This window comes from Amblyraja radiata, chromosome 11 (assembly GCF_010909765.2).
Source record: "Amblyraja radiata isolate CabotCenter1 chromosome 11, sAmbRad1.1.pri, whole genome shotgun sequence".
Taxonomy (NCBI): Eukaryota; Metazoa; Chordata; class Chondrichthyes; order Rajiformes; family Rajidae; genus Amblyraja; species Amblyraja radiata.
This window is the reverse complement of record NC_045966.1, coordinates 63,096,762-63,110,577: the sequence shown is the minus strand read 5'-3', so window position 1 is coordinate 63,110,577 and position 13,816 is coordinate 63,096,762. Positions and strand designations below refer to the sequence as shown.

The 13,816-nt window shown below is 46.1% G+C and overlaps 1 protein-coding gene across 1 annotated transcript in view; it reads right to left on the bottom strand.

Moving 5' to 3' along the window:
• Nucleotides 1-13,816, bottom strand: part of kcnip1 (potassium voltage-gated channel interacting protein 1) — a 232,639-nt gene that overhangs the window by 101,848 nt on the left and 116,975 nt on the right. The gene's annotated exons all lie outside the window — the stretch shown is intronic.

Sequence of the window (13,816 nt, the reverse complement as noted above, 5' to 3'; positions counted from 1 at the left end):
GTATTGATGGTACTGCCCTGAGCTGGTTCATCTCCTACCTCAAAGGTAGGAGTTTCTCTACTACCATAGGCAACTCTTTCTCCTCCCCAGCTAGTCTCTGCTGTGGGTTTCCACAAGGTTTCATCCTTGGCCCCATTCTCTTCTCTCTGTATATGCTCCCCTTAGGCCGTCATTCAAAGCCACGGCATTTCCTTCCATTGCTATGCAGACGATACACAACTCTATCTCCCCCTGAAGCCCAACAACCGATCAAATCTACTTAACCATATCCACTGCCTTGAGGATATAAAGTATTGGATGGCCCAGAACTTCCTCCAACTAAACGAGAGTAAGTCTGAGGTCATCCTTCTCGGCCTCTCGGAATCCATCAAAATGATAGCAGGCAGCCTTGGAAGCCTTACCACATTACTCAAACCTCACATCAAAAACCTTGGCGTGATATTTGACTCAGCATTGAAATTTGACAAACAAGCTGGTAAAAGCTAGCTTCTTCCAGCTTCGAACGATACCTAAAATTAAACAATTCCTCCAGTTTGATGACCTCATAAAGATCATCCACACATTTCTCTCCTCCGGACTCGATTACTGCAACTCACTTTACACTGGCATCAGCCAATCTTCCCTGTCCCGCCTGCAACTGGTCCAAAACGCCGCAGCGAGACTCCTGAAGGGCACCAGAAAAAGAGACCACATCACCCAGATCCTGGCCTCTCTCCACTGGCTCCCTGTGCGGTTCCGAATAAATTTCAAGACCCTTCTTTATGTTTACAAAGCCCTTAACGGGCTTGCCCCCACCTACATCAAAAATCTGCTTACCCACCACATCCCCTCCAGGTCCCTCAGATCGGCCGACTTGGGCTTACTGCACATCCCGCGGTCTAGGCAAAAGCTCAGGGGTGACCGCGCCTTTGCGGTTGCAGCACCTAGACTGTGGAACAGCATCCCCCTTCCCATCAGAACTGCCCCCTCCATCGACTCCTTTTAAGTCGAGACTTAAAACTGATCTTTACTCTCAAGCCTTTCTTGACGTCCTCTGACGGAGGGCTGTATGTATGTATTTATGTATGTACTTAATCTATGAACCAATGTTGTATAACGTTAGTACCTCCACCAATGTAAAGCACTTTGGTCAATGAGAGTTGTTTTTTAAATGTGTTATAGAAATAAAAGTGACTTGACTTAAGAATAATACAGCACGGAAACAGGCCCTCCGGTCCAACTTGCCCATGCCAACCAACATGCCCATCTACACTGGTACCACCTGTCTGCGTTTGGCTCATATCCCTCTAAACCTATCGTTTCCATGTATCTAAATGCTTCTTAAATGTTACAATAGAACTTGCCTCAACCACCTCCTCCAGCAGCACAACGAGTCCTGGCAACATCCTTGTAAATCTTCTCTGCACCCTTTCCAACTGGACAACATCTTTTCTATAACATGGTGAGCAAAATTGAGCACAATTCTCTAAATGTCGCCTCATCAACGTCTTACACAACTGCAACATGACATCCCAACTTCTGTACTCAATACTCTGACCGATGAAGGCCAATGTGCCAGAAGCCTTTTTGACCACCTGTGACGCCAGAACTCTGTACCTGCACTCCTAGATCCCTCTGGTCTATAACACTCCCCAGAGCCCCACCATTCATTGTGTAGTTCCTGCCTAGGTTAGAATTCACATTTCTCTGTATTAAGTTCTCAACCATTCCTCAGTCCACCTGCCCAACTGATCAAGATCCTGCTGCAATCTTTGACAATCTTCACTATCTATAATATCACCCACTTTTGTATTATCTGCAAACTTGCTAATCAAGCCAAATTTGTTCTCGTCCAAATAGTCAATCCATCTTATTCCATAGCCGTTATGCAAACCTGGCTTAGAGAGGCACATGACCGACAGCATAACCTTTCAGGGTCAGGTGCTACTTGCATGAAATGGAGGCAGGGGTAAAAGAGGACGGTGTGTTGCTTTATTGATTAAGGAGAATGTCACAACCACTGTCCAACGTGTCAATATTGATGGTATGTCCAGTGAGGCTATATGGGTGGAGCTGAGAATAAGATAGGATGATCACCTTATTGGGAGTGTACTGTAGGCCCCCAAATTGGCAATGGAAATTAGAAGAACGAATATGCTGGGAGTTTGCAGGCAGCTGCAAGACTAATAGGGTTATCATAGCAGGAGCTTTGAACTTTCCTAATATAAACTGGGACTGTCATAGTGCCAGGGCTTGGAAGGGGTGAAATTAATCAAATGTACTCAAGAACTTTTCCTCAGGCAATATCAATCTCAAGGGAGAGCGCAAAGTTTGATCTATTCTAAAGAAATTGGGACAGGACTGAAGTGTCAGTGAGCAAGCCTTTTGGGACCAGTGATCACAGTTTAATTAGCTTTAAAATTGTTAGGTATAAAGACACATGGGCCCGCAAGTTAAAATTCTGAATTGGGGCGAGACCAATTAGATGGTATTAGATGGGAACTTGTTGAAGTTGACTGTAGTAGGTTGTTTGCGGGCAAAGGGACATCTGTAATGTGGAATGCTTTAAAAGTGTGATGATGAGAGTTCAGGACATGCATGTTCTTGTTAGAGGGATGGACAATGCAGGTGGGAGTAGGGAAGCTTGGATGATGACAGCAATTGAGGCTCTGGTCAGGAAAAAGAGGAAGGCATTGGACAGGCATAAGCAGCAAGGATCTTCAAGAACTGAGGAGCAAACTTAAGAAGGAAGTCAGGTGGGCAAAAAAGGGGCAGGGGATAGCTCTGGCAAATAATATTAAGAAGAATCCAAACATTTTATAAGTACATTAAGGAGAAGAGGGTGACTGGAGAGAGAATTAGGCCCCTCAGAAACCATAGCCATCATCTGTGTGGAGTCAGAGTAGGTGGGTGAGGTATTGAATAGGTATTTGTCCTCTGTTTTTACCGGTCCGTGGAGAAAGATATGAAGACTGGGGAACCTGTGATAGTTAATGGAGATGACTTGAGGATAGTCCTTATTATGGTCGAGAAGGTGCTGGGCATCTTAAGGCAAATGAAGGTAGATACATCTCCCTGGTCTGATCAGGCATATCCAAGGACACTGTGGGAATCTAGAGAAGAAATTGCAGGAGCCCTGCCTGAGAGGTGTGAATCATCATTAGACACGGGTGAGGGGCCAGAAGACTGGAGTGTGTCTAATGTAGTGCATCTATTTAACCAGTAAACCTAACATCTGTCATAGGCAAGTTACTGGAGAGCATTCTGAGAGATAAGATATGCATTTGGATAGACAGGGGTTTTGTATGTGAGAGATGGTGTCATATGAGTCCAATGAGTTTTTTGAAGATGTAACCAAAAAGGTTGACTAGGGCAAAGCTGTGGACCTTGTTTGTATGGACATCAGTAAGGCATTTGATAAGGTTCCACATTGTAGGCTGCTCTGGAAGGTTAGATTGCATGGGATCGGGGGAGATGCAGCTTATTGGATGGAGAATTGGTTTCATGGAAGGAAGCAGAGGGAGATGGTGAAAGGTTGTTATTTGTTCTGGAGACCTGTAACTTGCAGTATGCCTCTGGGATCAGTGCTGGGGCCATTGCTGTTTGTGGTTTATATCAATGACTTGGATGATAATGTAGAAAGCATGATTAGTATGTTTGAAGATGACACTAAAGTGGGTCATAAGGTAGACTGTGCAGATGGTTATTAAACATTATTGAAGGATCAACTGGGCAAGTGGCTGAGGAATGGCTAATGGAGTTTAATGCGGATAAGTTGCATTTTGGGGAAGTCAAACCAGGGCAGCACCACAGTGAAAGGCAGGGCCCCCAGGAATGGTACAGAATCAAGTGATCTTGGAGCACAGGAACATAGTTCCCTAAAAGTGGCATCACAGGTTAATAGGATGATCATGAATGCTTTCAGGTTCGCCTAAATTAGATGGGGCAACTTGGATGACATGGACAAGTTGGGCTGAAGGGCTAGTTTCCGAGCTATTACTCTATGACTGCATGGTGACCAGTTTCAATGACTCCCATCCTCAGGCACTATGCACATCATAATGAAGTGCTTCAAGAAGATGGTTAAGGCAAAAATCAACTCCTGCCTCAGAATTGACCTTGATATGGTTCAGTTTGCATATAACCACAACTGCTCAACAGCAGATACTATCTCACTGGCTCTCCACTCTGCAGTGGAACGTCTGGATTACAGGAACACAGTTGTCACACTGCTGTTCATTGACTACAGCACGGCATTCAACACAATCATTCCCTCCAAACTCATCAGCACGTTCCAAGAGGAAAACATTTTTCACACAGAGAGCGGTGAATCTCTGGAATTCTCTGCCACAGAAGGTAGTTGAGGCCAGTTCATTGGCTATATTTAAGAAGGAGTTAGATGTGGCCCTTGTGGCTAAAGGGATCAGGGGGTATGGAGAGAAGGCAGGTACAGGATACTGAGTTGGATGATCAGCCATGATCATATTGAATGGCGGTGCAGGCTCGAAGGGCCGAATGGCCACTCCTGCACCTATTTTCTATGTTTCTATGTTTCTAAGTCCTAGGCCTTTGAACCTAGACTCTTTCATCAAGAATTCCCACTATCGTGGCCATGCTCTCTTCTCGCTGCTACCATCAGTATCGATGCTGTAGTCCCACACCACCAGGTTCAGGAAAAGATGCTTTCCTACAACCATCAGGTTCTTGAACTGACCTGCCCAACACTTACCACACTTAAGCAACAAAGCACTCTGGATCACCTTTTGCACTATTATGGACTTTTAATATCAAATTGTGTTTGGCACTAATGGCTTGTCTTTGTTTGCCAATCTTTTTGTCTTTTTATTGTCTTTTAGAATTTATCCGTAATTTATGTATAATGTATAATTTCTGTTTTGTGTGCTGCCTATGTATCTGTGATGCTGCTAAATAAGATTTTTATTGGACCTGTACCTCACCGTATTTGTACAACTGACAATAAACTTGACTTAAGTTGTGTATATAACAATAAACTCCACTTGACTTGAACTGTCTACTTGTCACCACTTTAACCATATAACATATAACAATTACAGCACGGAAACAGGCCATCTCGAACCTTCTAGTCCGTGCCGAACACATAATCTCCCCTAGTCCCATATACCTGCGCTCAGACCATAACCCTCCATTCCTTTCCCATCCATATAACTATCCAATTTATTTTTAAATGATAAAAACGAACCTGCCTCCACCACCTTCACTGGAAGCTCATTCCACACAGCTACCACTCTCTGAGTAAAGAAGTTCCCCCTCATGTTACCCCTAAACTTCAGTCCCTTAATTCTCAAGTCATGTCCCCTTGTTTGAATCTTCCCTACTCTCAGTGGGAAAAGCTTTTCCACGTCAACTCTGTCTATCCCTCTCATCATTTTAAAAACCTCTATCAAGTCCCCCCTTAACCTTCTGCGCTCCAAAGAATAAAGCCCTAACTTGTTCAACCTTTTTCTGTAACTTATTTGCTGAAACCCAGGCAACATTCTAGTAAATCTCCTCTGTACTCTCTCTATTTTGTTGACATCCTTCCTATAATTAGGCGACCAAAATTGTACACCATACTCCAGAATTGGCCTCACCAATGCCTTGTACAATTTTAACATTACATCCCAACTTCTATACTCAAATGGAACTATGGAACTATGGAACCATAGTTTCATGGAACTATGTACCTGCAGACTTTACTTTAGACTTTAGAGATACAGTGTGGGAACAGGCCGTTCGGCCCATTAAGTCCATGCCGGCCAGCTATCACCCCGCACACTAATTCTATCTGACGCACTAGGGACAATTTACAGAAGCCAGTTAAACCTACAAACCTGTATGTCTTTGGCATGTGGGAGGAGCACCTGGAGAAAACCCACGTGGTCCAATGGAGAACGTACAAACTCTGTACAGACAGAACCGGTATTAAAGATCGAACCTGAGTCTCTAGCGCTATCAGGCAGCAACTCTACCGCTACACCATTGTGCCACCCGACCTCTCGGCAGATGCTGGTTTAAACCAAAGATAGACACAAAATGTTGGAGTAACTGCAGAACAGGCAGCATCTCTGGAGAGGAGGAATGGATGATGTTTTACCCTTCATTCTGAAGAGGGGTCTCGACCCGAAACGTCACCTATTCCTTTTCTCCAGAGATGCTGCCTGTCCCGCTGAGTGACTCCAGCATTTTGAGTCTCTCTCGGTCACTCTGTTCCACAACACCCCCCTCCCTCCCCCCACCCCTCATTATGTCCTGCCCTGGTTTGTCTTACCAAAATGCAACACATTGCATTTATCTGAATTAAAGTCCACCAGTTATTCATTGGCCCATTTGATCAAGATCCCATTATAATTGTAAATAAGCTTCTTCACTGTCCATTATACAGTAATGTTTGTTATTGTTATGTATAACACACAGAATGCTTTTGTCAGAAAATGTATATCCTCAGTTGTATCAGCAAACAATGGATATTGAACAAGGTAGGTATAGAGGTTTGTCTGGAGTATCGCAAGAGTACTTATCAGGCGTGTGTATAACATGTGGGATGGATTAGGCCATAGGTATATAAGACAGGTGAGCAGTGGATTTGATGAAGTGAATTTGTATAATGGGGGCTGTTTAATCTGGGTTATATATCCAATGGGTGTGAAATAAATGTTGTATAAAAGAGGTGTGATGGACTGTGAGATCTGTAATGGGTACTGTAATGAGCAGACTCTGAACATTACATAGCAAGTGGGAGATGTAACAGCTGGGCAACGTCAACAAGTTAGTCATACACTGGGTGTAGTGTGCAGTAGGCAGTGTTGATGGGACCATAGTCTATTTACAGGATTGTGCAATGCAGAAGTAGCCCATTAGGCCCAACTTATCCATGCCACCCATGATGCATGTCCATACGAATCCCATTTGCCTGCATTAACACTGAATTTACCTGCATCCTTTACATCCAAGTACCTGTCCAATTGCCTTATAAATGCTGTCATTGTATCTGCCTCTACTTCGTCTGCCCGCTCTTTCCACATATCAAAAACGTGCCAAAAACGTATCATACACATATTGGGGGAGGAGCAATCTTGTTGAACGGCTGCTAACCAGCAGCCGTCTGTTTTAAATTCGTTTTTTTAATAGTTTTTAGTGAGTCCTGTTTTTTTGTTTGTAGGGGATATGGTCTTTTTAATGTGGGGGGGTAGGTGTAACTATATTTTTTGGTCCCTACCTGGTCGGTGTGGCAGCCTTTTCTCCGGGCTGCCCGTCGACCTGTCCTCGTGGCCTACCAGTGGGCTTGGAGCGCCGTTTCCTGGCGGGGACCGCCCAGCACCTCGGCCTCGTCGGCGGCACAGTGTTGGAGCGCTGGAGCGGAGCGGAGTGGAGCGGGCGATGCCTTGCCTGGGTCGCCGCGCTGGAGCGATGCGCTGGAGCTCTGGCGAGCTGGACCGCCCAGAGCAACATCTCCGGGCTGCGGGTCTGCGGAGCGGAGTGGCGGCAGTGCGGAGAGGCGGCGCCGACTTTTTCATCGGGAGCCTGGGAGCTCCAAACCGTCGCGGCCTTGTCGGCTTCAGCAGCCGCGGGCTCCAACCAGGAAGCGGCCGTTCCAGGTGGCCCAGCCGCCGAAAGGACTCTCCCGACGCCGGGGCAAGACCACCCGGTGAGAACGGCCAGGGACATCGGGCCTCCGTAGAGGCAATTGCGGTGGCCTCAATAGGCCTGACTTTGGGGTGAACATGGGGTGGGGACTGGACATTGTGCCTTCCCCCACAGTGGTATCTACTGTGGGGGGATGATTTTTTTGTCTAATTGTAGTCCTGTAGGTCTGTGTCCAAGATGGCTGCCGTGAAGAGAGAGTGGACGCTGGCGCGCTTTGGCTGCCGCTGCTCTCTCTTCACACTGTGTTTTTGATTTTCTGTTTTTGGATTGAATTCTGTTTTTAATTTGTGTCTCTGTGATGTCTTTATTACTTGTTATATTCCGATTATATGTTATTCCGATTACTATGTAAGGTGTCCTTGAGATGTCTGAAAGGCGCCCATTAAATAAAATTTATTATTATTATTATTATACTTAAGGGAAAATAGTCTTCCCCAATTTCACTGACCTGAAAAGGTACTCGTTTCTCCTCGCATTGATTCTGCCCGACTACCTGAACATTGGCATTTTCTGATTGTTTTATTTGGGTCTTCCAATGGCACCTGGAATCTTGTGTGTAGTTCTAGTGGGCGTATTATAGGAAAGATTATGGATAAACAAGAGATAGTTCAGAAATGATTCACATTGTTGAGACTAGCGGGATGAGTTCTAAGGAGAGACAGTGTAGACTGGGACTGTTTTCCATGTAACATAGGAAGCTAAAGGATGACCTTACAGAGGTTGGTGAAATGATGAGGGACAGAGATAAGGTGAATGGTCACTGTCTTTTTCTCCCTCAGTACAATGCTGAGTGCCACGTGTAGCTGGTCACTAGACTAGTAGTAGTGCCACCAGGACTAGTCGCCAGATTAATGAGGTATTGCCCCCTCACAGATGTGAGCTGGGGGTCAGCAAGATTTCTTGGGTACAGGCTGCCGTTCCCCAGTGTATGACGGACCCATTATCCAGCAGGCATTTCCCTCAGTGCCCTGGTGAATAACTGCAAAACACGGCTACTTTGATGCACTGTTGCCACGGCAACGGCAAGTTCCACTCGCACACTGCCTTTTACGCGATGCGTCTGCATCGTCAAACACATGGTCCAGTTTCAGCCACTCCTTTGTCTCACAGGGCTACAGACTGATGCGAATATATGCTGGGAGAGACCGCCGTTATGCTCAGTACAATGTTGATCTCCTCAGTGACACACTGACCCCTTCAGTAACATGGAGACCCCCACTGTAAAACACAATACCTTCAGTACAACACAAACATCTTTAGTACATCGCCAACCTCTTCAGTACGGAGATCCACTCAGTACAACATCAGACCCTCAGTATAATGCTGTCTTCCTCAGTACTATGCCGACCCCTTCAGTAACAGACCCACCTGTCAGTACAATGCCAATCCCTCTCAGTACAACACCGACCCCCTCAGTACAAACCCGGTTCCCTCAGTATTACATCGACCCTTCAGTACAATGCTGACCCCTACATTACAATGCCGACCCCTTCAGTACAAGGCTAAACCGCTCAGTACATCATCAACTCTCTCAGTAACACACTGACCCCTCAATTCAACGCCGATTACATCAGTAACTCGCCGACCCTCACAGTATAATGCTGACCTCCTCAGAATAACATCGACCAACTTGGTACACACAGACTCATACAATGATACAGCATGGAAACAGGCCCTTCAGCCCAACTTGCCCACGCCGACCAACATGCCCCATCTATATTGGTCCCACCTGCCTGCGTTTGACCCATATCACTCTATTCCTATCCTATCCATATACCTATCTAAATGCTTCTTAAAATTTGCGACAGTACCTGTCTCAACTACCTTCTCTGGCAGTTTGTTCCATACACCCACCACCCTTTGCGTAAAATAAATGACCCCTCGGGTTCCTCTTAAATCAATCTCTCCTCACTTTAAACCGATATCCTCTGGATCTCGATTCTCCGTGCTCTGGGCAAAAGACTTGATTGTTTACCTGATCTATTCCTCTCATGATTTTGTACACCTCTATAAAGTCATCCCACATCCTCCTGCACTCCATGGAATAAGGTCCTAGCCTACTCAACCTCTCCCTATAGCTCTTGAGATATGGCAACATCCTCAGAAACCTTCTCTGCGCCCTTTCCAGCTTGACAATAGTGGAGTGGCAGTCATGGTGGCGCAGCGGTAGAGTTGCTACCTTACAGAGAATGCAGCGCCGGAGACCTGGGTTCAATACCGACTACAGGTGCTATCTGGACAGAGTTTGTACGTTCTCCCCGTGACCTGCGTGGGTTTTTTCCGAGATCTTCAGTTTCCTCCCACACTCCAAAGACGTACAGGTTTGCACGTTAATTGGCTTTGCATATGAAAAATAATTGCCCCTAGTGGGTGTAGGATGGTGTTAATATGCGGGGATCGCTGGTCAACGCGGACCCGATGGGCCGAAAGGCCTGTTTCCACGCTGTATCTTTAAAGTTGCTGCCTTACATCTGCCAGAGAGTTTGTTTGTTTTCCATGTGACCTGTGAGTTTTCTCCGGGTGCTCCAGTATCCTCACACACTCCAAAGACTTACAGGTTTGGATAGGACAGGTTTGGAGGGATATGGACCAAGCGCAGGCAAGTAGGACTAGTGTAGCTTGGACATGTTGGCCGGTTTGGGCAAGTTGGGCCAAAGGGCCTGTTTCCACACTGTATCACACGATGACTCTAGGTTTGTAGGCTAATTGGCACTGGTAAAATAGTAAATTGTCCCTAGTGTGTAGGATAGTGTTAATGTACGGTGTGATCGCTGGTCAGCGCGGACTCAGTGGGCCAAAAGGCCTGTTTCTCACTGCATCTCCAAACTAAACTAAACATCTTTCCTATAACATCTTGACCAAAACTGAACAAAATGTCTAAATGTGAGCTCACCAACGTCTTATACAACTGCAGCATGACCTCCCAATCTCTACATTGATCTCACTGTCTTCATCACAGGAGATAAACTATCGACCGATGCCTATTATAAACCTACTGACTCCGATAACTGATGTCCTCATTCTTTAGGGAACGGGGATTCCCTCTTCCATCATAGATGAGGTCCTCATTAGGGTCTCCTCGATATCCCGCAGCTCCCCCTCCCCAGTCGCAACAGGGACAGAGTTCCCCTAGTCCTCACCTTTCACCCCATCGTCCTGCTGAGTTTCGCTGTTTGTATCACTCGTAATCACTGTCCCCGCAGCCAGCAATGGACCATTGTGGGTTCCACCATTCCTTGATCATCTTTGCTGACTTTAATTTGTCCTTTTGCAAATGTTTCATCCATTTGTTCTACATAACTTTCATATCTCTCGTTTCCCTCTCCCCTCGTGAAAAATAGGTGCAGGAGCAGGCCATTCAGCACCCAATCCTGTTTTTTCCCTATGTCCTTTGATTCCTTTAGCCCTAAGAGCTAAATCAAACTCTCTCTTGAAAACATTCAGTGAATTGGCCTCCACTACCTTCTGTGGCAGAGAATTCCACAAATTCACCACTCTCTAGGTGAAGAAGTTTTTCCTCATCCCAGTCCTAAATGGCCAACCCCTTATTCTTAAACTGTGACCGCTGGTTCTGGACTCCCCCAACATCGGGAACATTCTTCCTGCATCTAGCCTGTCCAATCCTTTAAGAATTTTATATGTTTCTATAAGATCCCTTCTCATCCTACATTCCAGTGAATACAAGCCCAGTCGACCCATTCTTTCATCATATGTCTTTCCCACCATCCCGGGAACTAACCTTGTAAACCTACGCTGTACTCCTTCAATAGCAATAATGTCCTTCCTCAAATTAGGAGACAAAAATTGCACACAATACTACAGGTGCGGTCTCACCAGGGCCCTGTACAACTGCAGTAGGACCTCCTTGCTCCTAAACTCAAATCCTCTCGCAATGAAGGCCAACATGCCATTAGCTTTCTATGTACCTGCACTACTTGATCCCTCTGCTCTACAACACTTCCCAGAGCCCTACCATTCACCCGTTACCCCTGGATGGAAAATTCAAATATTACTGGTCACAGCTGCAAGGTGAGAGGGGTAAAGTTTAAAGGAGACATACGGAATAAGTTTTTTCCCCACAGAGGGTGGTGAGTGCCTGGAACGTGCTGCTGGGGATGGTGGTCGAGGAGGATGCGATAGTGGCATTTAAGAGATTTTTGGATAGGAATATGGATATGCAATGAATGTATTATTTACAAGCAGATAAGAGTTGGTCTTAGCATGATGTTCGGCACAGACATTGTGGGCCGAAGGGCCTGTTTATGCCAACCCTGAAGAGGGAATCCGCAAGTCCGGCCCCTGCTCATCTCTGCGGACCGGAGCAGAGGGTGGATATGATCAAGAAGGTGGCAGACGCAAGAACAAAGAGACCGTAAGACAAAGCGGGGGGGGGGGGGGGGGTCGCACCTACCGCGCCCTCAAGGTCGGCTGCGGGAGGCGTCCCCTGAGCGCAAGGGCTGAACGGTGTCCGGGCACGGAGCGGGATGACGGATCGCTGGCTGATCCAGATAGAGGTGACAACTGGTGGCCCTGCAGCAGTCTGCAGATCTATTGGATCAGGCACTCTCCAGGAGACCAAGTGCACGGGCCAGACATGTATAGTAATCATTGCAGAACTGTCGGCAGATAAAGAATCTCAATGTACCTCGGTACATGTGATAATAAAGAACCATTGGGAGGACCTATCTCCCTGTGGGATTACAGGCTTCTCTGCCATGTTAAGCAGATGTTTAATGGGCAACGGAACATGTTTTAGCTAACTGAGAGGAACCAGGTCTGTGAGAACACAGCGACAAAGCACCCAGCAAGAAGATAAAATAACCTACTTTCCCAGAGGAATCAGAGACTAGCTCGGCGACTGACGTAGTCATTCAAAGCAGATTGCGGAATATACTTTAGCAGCTACAACCATAGTTTGTGACTTGCTGCAGCTAAGTTGTCAACAAGTATGATATAAAATGCTGCTGGCCTGAGTGAGCAGAGCAGTCGTAAGAGTTGACTTTAGTTTAGTTTAGAGATACAGCACGGAACCTACAAATTTGAATGTCATTGGGGTGCGGGAGGAAACTGAAGATCTCAATTGGCCTTTACTGCCTTCTGTGGCAGAGAATTCCACAAAATCACAACTCTCTGCGTGAAAACGCTTTTTCTCATCTCAGTTTTAAATGGCCTCCCCTTTATTGTGAGACTGCGGCCCCTGGTGTGGAATTCCCTGCCACAGAAAATAGTCGAGGCCAATTCACTGGATTAATTTAAAAGAGAGTTGATAGAGCTCTAGGGGCTATTGGAATCAAGGGATATGGGGAGAAGACAGGCACGGGTTACTGATTGTGGATGATCAGCCATGATCACAATGAATGGCAGTGCTGGCTCAAAAGGCCAGTGGCTTCCCCCTGTACCTATTTTCTATGTTTCTATGTAAAATCCACACGGTCACAGGGAGAACATACAAACTCCGTACAGACAGCACCCATAGTCGGGATCGAACCCGGGTCTTCGGCGGTGTAAGCGTTGTAAGGCAGCGTCATCTACCGCTGCGCCACCATGCCACTTACTCTTCTCATTGTCTTTTCTGCCACTACTATCTGAGGGTGGTAGAGTTGCTGCCTTACAGCGCCAGAAATTCAAGTTCAAGTTCAAGTTCAAGTTCAAGTGAGTTTATTGTCATGTGTCCCTGTATAGGACAATGAAATTCTTGCTTTGCTTCAGCACACAGAACATAGTAGGCATTTACTACAAAACAGATAAGTGTGTCCATATACCATGATATAAATATATACACACATGAATAAATAAACTGATAAAGTGCAAATAACAGAAAGTGGTTATTAATAATCAGAGTTTTGTCCGAGCCAGGTATAATAGCCTGATGGCTGTGGGGAAGTAGCTATCCCTGAACCTGGTTGTTGCAGTCTTCAGGCTCCTGTACCTTCTACCTGAAGGTAGCAGGGAGATGAGTGTGTGGCCAGAATGGTGTGGGTCTTTGATGATACTGCCAGCCTTTTTGAGGCAGCGACTGCGATAAATCCCCTCGATGGAAGGAAGGTCAGAGCCGATGATGGACTGGGCAATGTTTACTACTTTTTGTAGTCTTTTCCTCTCCAGGGCGCTCAAATTGCTGAACCAAGCCACGATGCAACCGGTCAGCATGCTCTCTACTGTGCACCTGTAG